At 44.0% G+C, this 15,212-nt stretch overlaps 1 protein-coding gene and 1 non-coding gene across 2 annotated transcripts in view; one reads left to right on the forward strand and one right to left on the reverse strand.

Moving 5' to 3' along the window:
* LOC126094552 (protein groucho) overlaps positions 1–15,212 on the forward strand; it is a 701,311-nt gene that overhangs the window by 199,356 nt on the left and 486,743 nt on the right. The window lies entirely within an intron of this gene.
* Trnas-gga (transfer RNA serine (anticodon GGA)) lies at positions 14,174–14,257 on the reverse strand. The gene is given in 2 exon segments: positions 14,174–14,208; positions 14,218–14,257. It is a non-coding gene; the product is annotated as a tRNA-Ser (tRNA).

The raw sequence follows: 15,212 nt of genomic DNA on the forward strand, positions 1-15,212 counted from the left end.
CTCTCATTCGATGAGACCGATGACCTCGCTGTTGTTTGGTCTCCTTCCCCAAATCGACTCCAACCCTACTAGTCCATCGCTGTAAGACATTCATACCAGTCTACTCCCACTTGCCCATTCTACTGTATCCCTGACTCTCACCCACTTCCACTTCTCCTCCTCTTTGTTCCTCTCTGCTGGCACTGTCTCCCTCACGCTTTTCAAAAATGTTCAAATGTGTGTGAATTTCTAAGGGACCAAACTGCTCAGATCATCAGTCACAAGACTTACACAGTGCTTGAACTAACTGATGCTGAGAACAACAGACACACTCTGCCCGAGGGGGACTCGCACCTCCAACAGGGGCCACGCAGTCCGCGACATGGCGCCTCAAACCGCGCGGCTCACTCTTTTCCTAACACTGTTCCGTCACCGCTGCGTTCTTCTCTTTTTCTCACACTGTCATTGTCTCCTTCGCTCTTTCTACATCGCAACCAGTGTTTACCATCATTCAGTATTTAGTACTTTTTCCATCTCTTTGCCACTGCCACTGTCTCCTCCTATCTCAGCATAAAAAATAGCTAATATGTTCGCACGCAAAAACTTTTGGAAAAAATTTAAAAGTGCTGAAAAAGGTAGAATGAGGCAACTGGTACTCCATTCTTCAGTCCGTCTTTTTAATAAACAGGAATATATAAGCTTTTCTTGTCTCCGATAGGAACATTTTTCCGCTGGTTGTCACTCGTATGCAAAGAAATGTATTGGTCTGTAAACAGTTGATAGTTTACGTGCAAAAACATTTTACATGTGCTTCAGAACTGCAACATGGGGTTGCGAGAACCCATCTGATGATAACGAATACACTTTACAGCATATTTCTCCGTGCTACGTCACTTTATAAACTACGTTTCAGTCTCACTCCACATATTACGGGCGCATTTTACGTGTACAAGTAAGATAACCTCTGTATCTTGGAAACAGATGAAGTTGTGAAGAAAATTTTCATAATTTTTTGAAATCATGATCTTAGGAATATATCGTAAAAATTTCAGCCATTTGCTTTGCATAGCCGTATAGGAACCTGCGACTCCGTATTGTTACCGAAAAATCATGTTTTAGGATGCTTCTAGAGAACGGACAAAGATTTTTGAAAACGGGAATTCTCACTTCTATCTAAATGCGTAGAGAATATACCGTTAGAATTTGTGCAATTTGCTGCAGTTAAGTCATGAACTGTGCTGGTGGTCCCGGCGGAGGTTCGAGTCCTTCCTCGGGCATGGGTGTGTGTGTTTGTCCTTAGGATAATTTAGGTTAAGTAGTGTGTAAGCTTAGGGACTGATGACCTTAGCAGCTAAGTCCCATAAGATTTCGCACACATTTGAACATTTTGCTGCAGTTAGTTACTTGGATTTCTGCTGCTGACAGCGAAAAAATGGTGAAAGACACTTTTTCGGGTTTCCTCAGGAACCGCCCGTGAACTGAATGGTTTCTCAGCAAGTCCCTTAAAGCGTACCATATACTGCACCTAATGCAAAAAGATCCAACCGACTTGCTCCATTTTCCTAAGATGGAGAAAATGTGTAATATTCGAATTTTGACCCTGCGCTGTAGGATAGTTTCAGTAAGACTACCCTTCTGTTGGGTATACAAATGGTCCCTAACGCAAGGGCTATCCAGAACTTTTCTACCTTTCTATCCCCAATAGGACCCGAGGTATGAGCCCCTGGAAGAATCCTGTTTTTATGCGCAACGTTTTGGAGTGTATTGGTAGCGCATGCTGTCGTATGCGTACCGGTCAGAACTGTTTCCCAGAGCTGTACGAACAGCGGCACGTCTTGTACAGAAATCGAGAAAAATATAATTCCAGTTTAATGTTGACAACATGCGCAGGATGCAATGCTCACTCCAGAGATATTTCTGCTCTATGATGCTCACCAGAGACTATACTGTTGCCAACGATGACGCATTAGACTGACCACTGTTTTACAAATAAGCACTAGACCGTGTAGTCCATCCCACGCTTGAAATTACCGGGACCAGTCTTCAAAGTGATTGTGCAAATTACAGTGCGTGTCAGCAACATTATTAGAGATACCTGATGAGGACGTAGCGAAGCTTGATAACTAGAGACTACATTGCGTATTATACATCTTGATGAAAACAAGGCACTGCTGGTAATGCCACAGTCTAATGCGTCATCGTTGGCAACAGTATAGTCTCTGGTGAGCACCATAGAGCAGAAATATCTCTGGAGTGAGCATTGCATCCTGCGCATGTTGTCAACATTAAACTGGAATTGTCACGTCATCTAGGGACGACGTCGATTGTTTAACGCCAATTCACGTCCGCCATCAGGTGACGTCGCGTCTTGTCACATAACATCAAAACATTCTACAATACCTTTCGAATGGAGGCATTCGCACAGGTCGTCAACGGAACGTCACGTCATTTCACGGTACGTCAACGTTTTCGGGAAGAAAATTTTGACGGTATCAGTCTGTTAACATCTTACGTTAATATATTTTCGCCGCGCTCATTCTCCTTATAATAGTGGAGTTTGCTCTGTTGTATCTTCATAATCTTTATTTTATAATAGCGCTTTGTTTTAGTGACAAATTGGAGATGTTCCATGACGAGTGCGATATTTTTTTCACTTTTTTACACAACCGAGGTCGTATATCTGAAGGCGAAAAGTTATTTAGCTTTTACGATAACACAACAGCGCTGACGCCCACAATGTATATGTATAAGAACATAAGTAGACGAAGCAAATTCCACCATATGACATTTTAAGCAAAAAGGTCAGCTTTAATAAAGGAGTAAAATACAGTTGTTTATGACGTTATTAATTACGTAAGAAAAAACATAATGGATCACTTTAACAGGCTTCATTAATTCGTTTGAAGCTTTCTTTGATGTGTATGAATGTACATATTTTCCCTAGCAAATCATTGTCGATGTTTGGAAACGTTGTCACTTCTCAGTAATTTACCGAACATAACTGCTCAAGAACATAGGTTATAAAGTTTGCTTCGGCCATTGACAAACTTTTGTCATTGTTAGCTCCTGAGTTCTGATACTATACTCTAACATTTTATGCATATTAGGGGTGGTGACTCAAAACCCCAATTTTGCCGTTCAGTACTGTGTTAAACGACTTGACGAGATGTGACATGAAAGACATTGTAAATACATGCTGACATGAAGCTTCTGTGACGTCATGCTCGTTCATTTTGCTCTTCAAAGCCAAGAGCACAATTTATTTCAAATATCCGACGTAAACTGCTATGGTGCCTGCAAAACGTCTATACTAAATCCACAGCACTTACGAAGGGAATCTGTCTTTACTAGCGATATGACAACATTCAAAATTTATAGGACAAATTTCGGACAAATCTACGGCGTCCCGAGATCGCGTGACCATTGTGACAACGTATGTTGACAACACAAAATCAATTCTGCGCTTCTGAATGCTCACTCCAGAGATATTTCTACTCTATGGTGAGCACTACTGCATTACTTACATCTTTGAGTTTCCGTTACTTCCACTAGAGTTAATTGCTTCTCTGACGCAACAGTGTTGGATATTGTCGATGGTTTGGATTTTGATAGATGATTGAAGCGACAAGTGGACCGAAAACATTTGATATAAAATGCAACAAACGTGTTCGATATCGACAAAACGATGGATGCATAAGGAAGGTTCGTCCGTCACAGTCTGATTGTTAAATGTATCTCTTATTTTTTCTTGTTCTTCCGAAGCCCTGTCAACAGTGTTAAATTCGGAGAACAAGTGATATCCCAGTTGCACGTATTTCTGTTCGTTTTACATAATCTGTAGTAAAATGTACGTTTGACACTTGTATCCTTTTTTTGATATTACAACTTCCACAGACTTAATTATAGATACAACACTAAGGTCATATGATTTGTTCTCTTTGCTGTTGAAGAGTTTTTACTAAAATATGTATTTCCTTTGTTGCAGGTGAGTGGTGCTACTTTTTGCCCGTATATTTTTGTGGATCCGTAAGTAAAAGAGACCTTCTTATTGCAATAAATAGTTAGGCTCCGACAGTTTTTTTAGCAGTCCGTGTGTCGCATTATCTGAAGAATACATGAGGTAGTCATATAAGCGATAAACAAGATTGTGAGAAAGGACGTAGTGCAGCCGGCCACGGTGGCCGAGCGGTTCCAGGCGCTCAGTCTGGAACCGCGCGACTGCTGCGGTCGCAGGTTCGAATCCTGCCTCGGGCATGAATGTGTGTGATGTCCTTAGGTTAGTTAGGTTTAAGTAGTTCTAAGTTCTAGGGGACTGATGACCACAGATGTTAAGTCCCATAGTGCTCAGAGCCATTTGAACAATTTGACGTAGTGCAGAAATACGGTGTGTGGACGCCTTCAGTGCTTCATGTGAGTTACCCTGTCTTTTCCTTTAAATAGGGAATTCGTATAATAAATCATGCATAGTAACTATTCCATCACTATTGTGTTAGTTTAGTTCCAAGATGGATTTATGACATACATACGTTCGTCAGGTCCATCTTTCTGACTTGCTTTGATTTTTGTTGTCCGCGAAAGTTATTATACTGTGTTCATCATAAGACTAAACCTGGTGTTAACATTACATAATGTTATGTACTGCGTCGCATTTAGTTTCACGTGAAGCCGAAGCCAAGCAGTCTCGAGTACAGTCAAGTAGGACAATATTTAAATTTCTACCGTGCGTTACGCGCATATCGACTCAGCTATAATACAGGACAACTCTCTCGGCGCATTTAACTGGGACAGAACTGGTCCAACTAATCTGCAGTGATGTCAGCGGTTGCAGTTACTATATAAAAAAGAGGCGAGCAGAGAAATAATATAGCTTGGAATGTCATTCAGTTTTTAAAGAGAATGAAACAACATAAGGCAAAATTCCAGCAATACCGCACGTGTCTAAGGAGACCAGTCGGAATGCTAACATTCTCTCATTCTTACCTTAGATACATAATATTGTAATTAAAAATAAGCCTCACGAAAATTCCTACTTAAACATAGGGTAATTTTTCTGCGCGAGATATGTGTGTGACGCGAAACCATATTGCAGGGATTTAACCGTCATCATCATCAGGATTTCCTTCCAGCGAGTCGGGTAGGAGCTTTGTGAACGAAATGCCTCCATTGGTTTCTGTCCTGGTATAGCTTTTCCCTCTCCACTAAATCCCATGTTACTCCTCTCCTCTTGAGATCTTCCTTAACCTGGTCTGTCCATCTCTTTCTAGGCCGCCCAATTGGTATTCTTCCTGGTACCTCAATTTCCAAATACTGTCGTGGAGTTTGAGTCGGGTGCATTCGCTTCACATGACCGAACCACTTCAGTCACAAAGCACTCATTGTCTCCTCTGTAGTTAATGTCACCTGCAGGTCTCCCCTTACATAATCATTCCTGACTTTGTCTCTCCTAGTTTTTTTGTAGAGCTGACCTAAGGAACTTCATTTCACATGCTTGTATTTGACTCTCTTCTCTCTTTTTTATGACACATATCTCTAGACTATACATCATGATTGGCAGGAAATAAAGTTTTATACATGGTCTGTTTGGCTCTTTCAGGGACTTCCTTGTCCCAGATTAGATTTCGTACTTGGTGGAAGAAGCTAGATCCTTTCGTTAGTCTGTTTAAGACTCCTAGTTTGAAACTTCCACCGCGTGATATGATGCTACCCAGATAATTGAAGCTTTTCACACATTCAACCTTCTCCCCCTCCAGTATGATGTAACCTCCATTGGATTAATGCTACTAATAGAGAAAAGTAATTATTGATAACTTATATAAGCAATATTAGAGTCTTAAAGAATTGTGGTATAGTAATGATCTTTTGAAAATAATTTAGTTTCGTTACCGAGACCTAGTGAAAAGTGTGAAAAAACTCGGAATACAAAATTGTGCTTATGTTTTGAAAAAAAGAGTGGTAGAGCGACCTCCAGACCAGATGAGAAGAAACGCAGATCACAGCGAATTATCCCACTGAAGAAGCCTTAGAGCAATAAAAAGGCGAAACGCGTCTGGGATAATTATTTTATTTTGCCTATCAAGTCAGACAAAAAATAATCCTAGAACTGGAATGGAACTATCGAACTCCTGTATTCGAAGGCAAAACTCCAACTATATCCACTACTTCAGTTAGGCAGCACAGTTACACAGTATTGAATCTAGATACTTATCGTACATGTGTTACAGTGTTGCGAAATTGTCTTTCATTGACATCCATTTTCTGTCGAAAAAATCCACGGACGGAACTTCTTTGTCATCAGTCTTCTGACTGGTTTGATGCGGCCCACCACGAATTCATCTCCTGTGCTAACCTCTTCATCACAGAGTAGCACTTGCAACCTACATCCTCAGTTATCTTCTGGATGTATTCCAATCTCTATCTTCCTCTACAGTTTTGGCCCTCTACAGCTCCCTCTAGTACCATGGAAATCATTCCCTCATGTCTTAACAGATGTCCTATTATCCTGTCCCTTCTCCGTGCCAACGTTTTCCACATATTCCTTTCCTCTCCGATTCTGCGCAGAACCTCCTCCTCATTCCTTACCTAATCAGTCCACCTAATTTTCAGCAATCGTCTGTAGCACCACATCTCAAATGCTTCGATTCTCTTCTGTTCCGGTTTTCCCACAGTACATGTTTCACTACCATACAATGCTGTCCTCCAGACGTACATTCTCAAAAATTTCTTCCTCAAATTAAGACTTATATTTGATATTAGTAGACTTCTCTTGGCCAAGAATGCCCTTTTTTGCCATTGCTAGTCTGCTTTTGATGTCCTCCTTGCTCCGTCCGTCATTAGTTATTTTACTGCCTAGGTAGCAGAATTCCTTAAATTCATCTACTTCGTGACCATCAGTCCTGATGTTAAGTACCTCGTTGTTCTCATTTCTACTACTTCTCATTGCCTTTGTATTTCTTCGATTTACTCTTAATCCATACTCTGTACTGTTCATTCCGTTCAGCAGATCATGTATTTCGTCTTCACTTTCACTCAGGGTAGCAATGTCATCAGCGAATCGTATCGTTGATATCCTTGTCTTCTTTCCACTTAACTTCACTGACCCCTGCTATACCTGGAGTGAGCCTTTGCATTTCCCTTTTTAGATTTTCTAGTTTCTCTACCACGTTCAAGCGTCTGACATTCCACGCCCCGACTTGTAGAATGTTATTCTTCCGTTGATCATTCAATCTTTTTCTCATGGTAACCTCCCCCTTGGCAGTCCCCTCCCGGAGATCCGAATGGGGGACTATTCCGAAATCTCTTGCCAATGGAGAGATCATCATGACACTTCTTCAATTACAGATATTATTGTGCAGTTAGTGTTGTGGGGTGTGAGTGCGCAGATTTTGATCCTCCGTGTAGAAGCGGAGAAGTGACGAATGGGGAATCATTCTAGCGACGATACGGGCCGCAAATGGGAAAATCCGCTGACATAAGCGACTTTCACAAAGGGCGGAGTGTTACGTGTCTTGTGAGACAGGGAGGTGAATCAGGATTGGATAGGACCCACGTATCGAAGAAATCGCCGCTAGGCACGTGGCCAATTAGCTTGATCGTTGGTTTGTTTTTAATCCTTTTGTCAACAACTTAGACGAATGCAGGGCGTCTCAGGCATTTAAAACACCCATAAAAGTTTCGATTCACATGCATGTGTGGTACACGTTTCAACCTCTAAGGAAGCGACGTGGCGTTAGACAGTTATCTGACCACAGCAAATAGGAAGAGACCTTTTATTACTTAAGTTCATCAGTTTCTGGAATTGTTATGTGGGAGAACGGCAGGAACGGGAAAACATTACACGAGAGAAGTGCAATCGGAATAGCATGCTTGCTTTTGATAAGAATGGTGATTAATGTGGCTACAAGACTCGATATAAACAGTGGATGGAACATACTTGCCACTGAGAATTGTTGTTGTTTTGCTACCAACTCTAAGGTTGTTTTGCAGAAGTTCTTCATTGCTGCTGCTTTCCAGCTATCCTCTCTTCGGCTTGATTTTTGCATCCTACATCACCAACGGTCTACTTAATTCATTCCTAATGATACCTACTCCTGCGATTCTATTCCTCTTCCACTGTTACTGCAACGACTCGCGTCCTTACCTGTGCCCCACAACTCTATCCTTCTGTTTCATTATGTACTTTCTTAGACAATTTTCTAGTTGATTTGTTGCAGAACATCTTAGTTTCCTGCTCGACTAATCCAACTGATCTTCACCAGTGTTCTGTAACACCACATTTCAGTGCTTCTGATCGTTTCATTTCTGTCTTCGATATAGTCCATGTTTCCCATGAAACGAGACGAATGCTCCACAAATGCGTTGTTTATGAATCTTTTTCTGGTTTCAAGGTTTATATTTTTCGATATTAGTTGCTGTTTCTTTTGATTGGGGACTACAACAATGGTTATCCAGTGTTCTGCTGCCACTGGCGCTTGATGAATATCTGTGAACATATAGCATGAAGGTGCGGAACGTGACAGGGTTATTGTTTACCGTATATGTTAATAATCTATTAGATCGCTCGAATGCTCCGAGACGTTTTTCACGGCCAGTGCTGCTGTTTATAATACGGTTGCAATCATGGCAAGTCTCTACAATTGGATATCATGAAACTTGAGAAATTACTATTGATTATTAACAGATATACAGCAGAAATGCCGTTGATTAAGAGAAGAAACAGGAAATAAACTTTAAAAACGTTTATTCAACTCATGCCACTGTAACACTGTTTGCTTACAAAAATTAACTCCTTGTCATAACAAAGTATGTTTTCAGAGTTACATTTTTTTGTTTGTTTGGGCGAGTAATGGTCGAGATGAATGTGGGGAACTTCCCAAAACAACCACAAATTATACAGTACAATCGACTCTTAAGAGTCTGGCATTGCACCAAGATGAGCCTTGTCTCGCAAGTTTGACACGTTATTGTGTACACATGCCAACAGGAGAGATAAGTTCGTAATTCTGAGACTGAATTAAACGTTGTGTTGCACTCAATGGAATTTGAGAAGGTTGCATTTCTTGAGGTGGTGATCCTTTCGGCCTCGATTTTTCACACTTTTTCGCTCTCTATTAGTGCAGAAAACGGTATTTTTCTCTTTCCGATTGATGCTTTGGTACCATTGGTGAAGTGCAGATGAACACGTCCACGTTGTAGTAAGATAGTGTTCTTCAGAACGTGCTACATTTAGTGTGCAATTGTAAAACCGAATGTAGTATTAGCAAGAGGTGACAGGTCTTCTTCGGCTACAGACAGATGGAAGCTACTGGTGTGATTTGTGTGTGCAGTAGGAGGACGGAATGTCGTTGTGGTAATTGGGGATGTACGCTAGGCAGGGATACTTAATCATATTCTATTTTTGACTGGAAATTTCTGTGCCAATGTGTTAAAATGGTCCATTTCTGGAGTTTGATAGTTACTGTTTGAGGAAGGGACTGAGGATAGCTCGGGAACTATGTTTTCGCAGCATTCTGTAAATTTCCAAATGCCCCTTCACTGCAGGGCAACTAAAAATTCACTGCTGCGCTAAAGACAAGGTGTAATTTCGCGTGAATAGTCGTCCGTGTGAGAATGCTGTACCCCAGATTCCAAGAGGAGCAAGTGCCGCTCATGCGCCCTTCCCCACCCTCCACCCCCCACCTTGCGGACATCTATGGTAGCAACGCTAGGAGACTCAAGTGAAATGCAGGAGACCTACAGAGGATCGATGGTTGGTCTGGGGAGAGGCAATTGACGAACAACGTAAATAAATGTAAAATCTTGAGCATAAATAAAAGAATACTTCCACAACTGTTCGGATACACTATAGACGACATTCACCGGGTACAGTAACTTCCTAAAAATACGAGAGGCGTTCAGTAAACAACGCAACACATTTTTTTTTCTGAAAGCAGGTAGGTTTTATTCATGATTCCAATACACCATATCATTTCCCGTTCTTTTGGCTACAAAACCCTATTTTTTAACATAATCTTCGTTCAATGCGACGGCACGGTACCACTCTACTGGTCCCCATCATCATTACTGCTTCCCGAGGAGTGCATCCTTCATTGCGCCAGACAGATGGAAGTCTGAAGGTGCGAGATTCTGGCTGTAGAGCGGATGAGGAAGAACAGTCCAGTGAAGTTCCGTGAGCTCGTTTCGGGTGCGCAGACGTGCGTGAGGTCTCGCTTCTCATGGGGAAGGAGAAGTTCGTTTGTATTTTTGTGGAGAGGAACACGCTGAAGAGGTTTCTTGTGGTTCCAGAGGATAGCACAGTACACTTACGAGTTGATCGTTGCACCATGAGTGAGGACAGCAAACAGAATAACCCCTTCAGAGTCCCAGAAGACCGTCGCCATGACTTTACCGGCTGAGGGTGTGGTTTCGGAGGAGAGGTTGTGTGCCGTCACTCGGTGGATTTCCGTTTTGTTCCCGATCCCAAGTGATGAACCCATGTTCATCTAAATTTACATGGATACTCTGTAAATCACGCTTAAACGCCTGGCAGAGTGTTCATCGAACCACCTTCACAATAATGCTCTATCATTCCACTGTCGAACAACGATCGGAAGAAAACCAATACCTATATTTTTCCGTGCGAGCTCTCCCTTATTTTACTACGATGATAATTTCTTCCTATGTAGGTCGGTGCGATCAAAATATTTTCACATTCGCAGGAGAAAGTTTGTGATTGATGTTTCATCGCACGTGTCGATGTTCGGCAAAAAACATAGTCAAGATCAGCCTCCTAACGCGCTTGCAGTTCCGCACAGATGGTCTTCGTTGGTCCTTATGGTCATCCGTTACGTGGCGACGAACCCAGCGGCCACACACCTTTGAGTACCCAACTGGCGGACGAGTGTGTCAGTGGTAACAGTTGTGCAGGGAGGTGTTTGATTGTGATCCGTCGATCACCTTGAATGAGAGTGACCGCACGTTCCATAGCTGAGTGCGGCCGGGCGACACGAGGGACAGAGTTTGCGCGATTTTGTTGGGGTGTTGACAGACGTGTCGAAAGACGACTCAACGTGCTTTTGTTGACTGCCAGGTCTCCGTAGATATTCTTCAAGCACCTATGAATATCTGCGATGCCCTGGTTTTCTGCCAAAAGAAACTCAATGAAAGCTCTGTGCTTGGAAGGCACTTCCGTTACAGACTTCGTATAGCGCCGCCAACCATCGGAACTAACTTAAACTGTAAGGACTAAAGCGAAAATATTCCACGATGTTCCACGAAAAATTCTACATTTTTTCAAGCAAAATTGGCGGAGAAAAAAATGTTGCATTACTTATTGAACGCTCCTCTTAAGCAGGAGTAACCTACCCGGAGCGACCTATAGAGGAATGACCATATAAAACAAACTAGGGAAAGGAGATGCCAGGAAGAAGTGGTTTACAAAATACTTGTTAGCCTGGGACCCTTACTAAAGTAGGATTAATAGAAGAGACAGAGAAAATCCAACGAAAAGCCCCAGGATTAGTCGCGCGGTCGTGTAGTAAGCAAGAGAGCAGTACGGAGATCCTTAACAAACTACAGTGATAAACGTTACAAAGGAGGCGGTGAGCTTCACGGAGAGATTTATTGTTGAAATTCTGAGACTGTATGTTCCAGGAAGAGTCTGACAATGTACGTATTACTTCCTCCCACTTACGTCCCATGAAATGGGCAAGAGGAGAAAACTTAGAGGTTACACCACGTGTGGCATAACATGTCGGCATGGCGTATCGTGCTGTTCAAATCGGTGCGTTACCCCATCAGCATTAACGTCGCGGACGCTATAATTTTGATTCTATGTTGTAGGAGCGTTCCTGTCGCAGAGTGACGAGGCGACCCGCGAGCTTACTTTAGTATGTGAATCAGGCCCACGGCTGACCAAAGGTTGACTATAGCTGCGGCACACGCGGTTTATAGATGTTCCGGCGCACCATTCGAGAATGGCTTAAGGAAGGGGGAAAAGTTCGTGGTGCCATACAGACTCTCCGGCACACATCGCATTATAGTTTACGGAGTATAGTTGGGGGGGAAGGAGTATGTGTGCAGGTGTAAAAAGAGGAACTTGAAAGTTCTTGGTCCTATTCTCGCAATGTAGGCGTGTTCATGGCTCTCGGTATTGCACACACATAGAGCGGTCTGTAATACGAACAGGATCGCGGAATTAACTGGCAGTTTTTTGTTCGCGAGCGCGCGTCACACTCACTTGACACCCGTAGCATTTTTTTGCATGAAGGCGTGACAAGCTAAAACAGTAGATATCGAACGCCACTTGTGCCATCGGCGGGCGGCAGAGGCGTCACGGTGGGAGCGGGGTGGGGGTACACGCGGCGCAGATGTAAATAATGAAGTTCGGCCGCGCCGGCAATTCACACGTAATTTCGACATGTCCTCTGTGCCCGTCCCGTCCACACCGCCCCCAACCCGTTCTCGCTTCCAACCCCCCCACCCTTCCCCCTTTTCTCCTCTCTTTTCCGCAACCTGCTGCCCTCGCCCACTCCGCCCACCTCCTGACTTCCCGCTTTCAATAAAAACAAGCATGCGCGCGCATCCGGCGAAAACATCAAATGGTTAAAAAAAAATATCGCCGGCAATCGTCGCGAGGTTCCGTTATTTGGCAGCTAATAATATTTGGCGGTGGCTATAATCATTTTCCGATGGCGCCGGTTATGCTGCTGCTGCTGCTGCTGCTGCTGGTGGTGGTGGTGGTGGCTGCCTGCAGCGAGAAGCAGCTCGGGTCGTGAGGACTGAAACAACAAAAAATGAGTTTGAAATAAAAAAAAAGGCAAAAACGGTTTGGTGGCGGCGGCGGGGGCGGCCGGCCGGCCATTTTGGGTCCGGCGGCCGCAGCGCGCGGACCGCGCTTCCGCCCCTATCCTGGCCCTCGGCATTCAATTTTCAGATAACCCGCATCGCCACAAAAGAGACCCTCGTCCATAGAATAAACCAATGCGCAGAGGGGAAAACTCATTTCCGAAATAAAATACATAGCTCGGGCTCGGTTTTATTATTATTATTTTTTTGTCGTGCCGCGCTGGGGCGCGTGGTCGCGCTCCGTGAGTGTCGACGTCTGTTTTTATTTCCATCGCCTCCCAGTACCCGTCTACCAAGGGAGGGAACGCCGACGTAACGGCTGTTGTTCGCCAGCGCCTGCAAGGAAAGAGTGTGGTGTAGGCTCACCGGACATAATTCTAGTCACCAACCTGGTCGATTCGGAGCGCTGTGTATAGTGTAGAGCTGGTAACAAACGGCCATGTCATTCGTTCCCGCTGATGTAAGGTATGTGATGTGATGTGTACTACCTGATCAAAAATATCCGAGTACCCCTATCTAACGCGGACCACTGGATGCACGAGACGTGGTGTTAACAATACGAAAGGAGCTTGGAATATTGTGTTGTCAGTAGAGAAACAATAACAGCTGAATGTGTCGGCCAGGCCAGGAGAGCTCAGCGGCTTTGAACGTGGACTAGTCTTCGGAAGTCACCTGAGTATCAAACCCATCAGCGACACTTCAAACCTGCCCAAGTCGACTGTTGGTGGTGTGATTGTGAAGTGGAAATGCAGAGGAACAGCTACAGCTAAACTGAGACCAGACAGACCTTGTAGGCCAACGGACAGGGACCGCGGGCACTGCGGAGGGTGGTTGTAAAAAGTCGTATCAAATGAGCGGAAGCAATTACTCGTTAGTTACAAAGTGGTACCAGTATGCGCGGGGAGTTACAAATAATGGCGTACAGTGGTTGAGCAGCTCCTCCTAATCCACACATTTCTGTAGTAAATATTAAACGGTGCTTAAGGAGGTGTAATGAGAAACGCTACGGGACAGTGGACGACTCGAAACGAGTGGTTTGGTGTGATGAACCGTGCTGCATCCTGTGGCAATCCGATGCAACGTTTTGGGTTTGGCGGATTCCTGGAGATCGTAAGTGAAGGATGATGGAGGTGGTGCTACAATATGCACATGTTTCTGATTCTCTTATTGTGCGCCGAGCGGTTCTAGGCGCTACAGTCTGGAGCCGCGCGACCGCTACGGTCGCAGGTTCGAATCCTGCCTCGGGCATGGATGTGTGTGATGATGGTTCAAATGGCTCTGAGCACTATGAGACATAACTTCTGAGGTCATCAGTCCCGTAGAACTTAGAACTACATAAACCTAACTAACCTAAGGACATCACACACGTCCATGCCCGAGGCAGGATTCGAACCTGCGACCGTAGCGGTCGCGCGGTTCCAGACTGTAGCGCCCAGAACCACTGGGCCACTCAGGCCGGCTGTGTGTGATGTCCTTAGGTTAGTTAGGTTTAAGTAGTTCTAAGTTCTAGGGGACTAATGACCTCAGCAGTTAAGTCCCATAGTGCTCAGAGCCATTTGAACCTTATTGTGCTCTAGAAAAGGCTAAATGGGGAAAGAATTTGAAGACGTTTCACTGCATTATCTATAGCGTACAGTAGAGGAATTGTTCGGAGACTGTGATTGTATCAGTATGAAAATGCTCCCTGTCATAAAGCAACGTCTGCGAGGCAATGGTTTTGGACAATAACATTCATGAAATGGACTGGCCTGCCTAGAGACCCTACGTCGACCAAATGGGAGTTATGAAGCCGATTTCGCTCCAGACTCCAACGCGCAACACCACTATGTTCTCTGGTTTCTGCCTTTGAGGAATAATGTGCTGCCTTTGCTCCACAGACATTCAAACACCGCGCTGAATGTGTCCCCAGCAGCGCTCAAGCCATTATAAAGAGGAAAGGTGGACACACCCCAGTTAATGTCTAGAAATATGTGTCCGCATACTTTTCATCACATAGTGTATGTGTCAGTCGCCTGTAAGGAATCAGTGCAGTAATACAGGCCGACGTTGAGACATGACGAATGGACTTGCCCGATTTGTTGATAACCGCGCACTGTCCAACATGCCCACAAGGAACGATGTACCACTCGCAGCCGTGTTACACGAATTACAGTGAGTGCTTATAAGAGTATCCTAACCGACAGGTGCCAGAGACAATTGTCATACCTCATCAATGACACTCGGCTTCGAACACGACAGTAATTACTTCTGCCAGTGAATGCAGATCCATATTTACAAGTTCCCGAACGAACATGGAGCTGAACAGAATGGACGTATGAAGTCGTGGAATTCGCAAAAGGTCATTGCTGACTGCGGCTCATAAGACTTTAATTCTACAATGGTCCAAGCAAGGCAGAAACTGTTATGCTGAC

Source organism: Schistocerca cancellata, chromosome 8, assembly GCF_023864275.1.
Source record: "Schistocerca cancellata isolate TAMUIC-IGC-003103 chromosome 8, iqSchCanc2.1, whole genome shotgun sequence".
In the NCBI taxonomy this organism is placed as follows: Eukaryota; Metazoa; Arthropoda; class Insecta; order Orthoptera; family Acrididae; genus Schistocerca; species Schistocerca cancellata.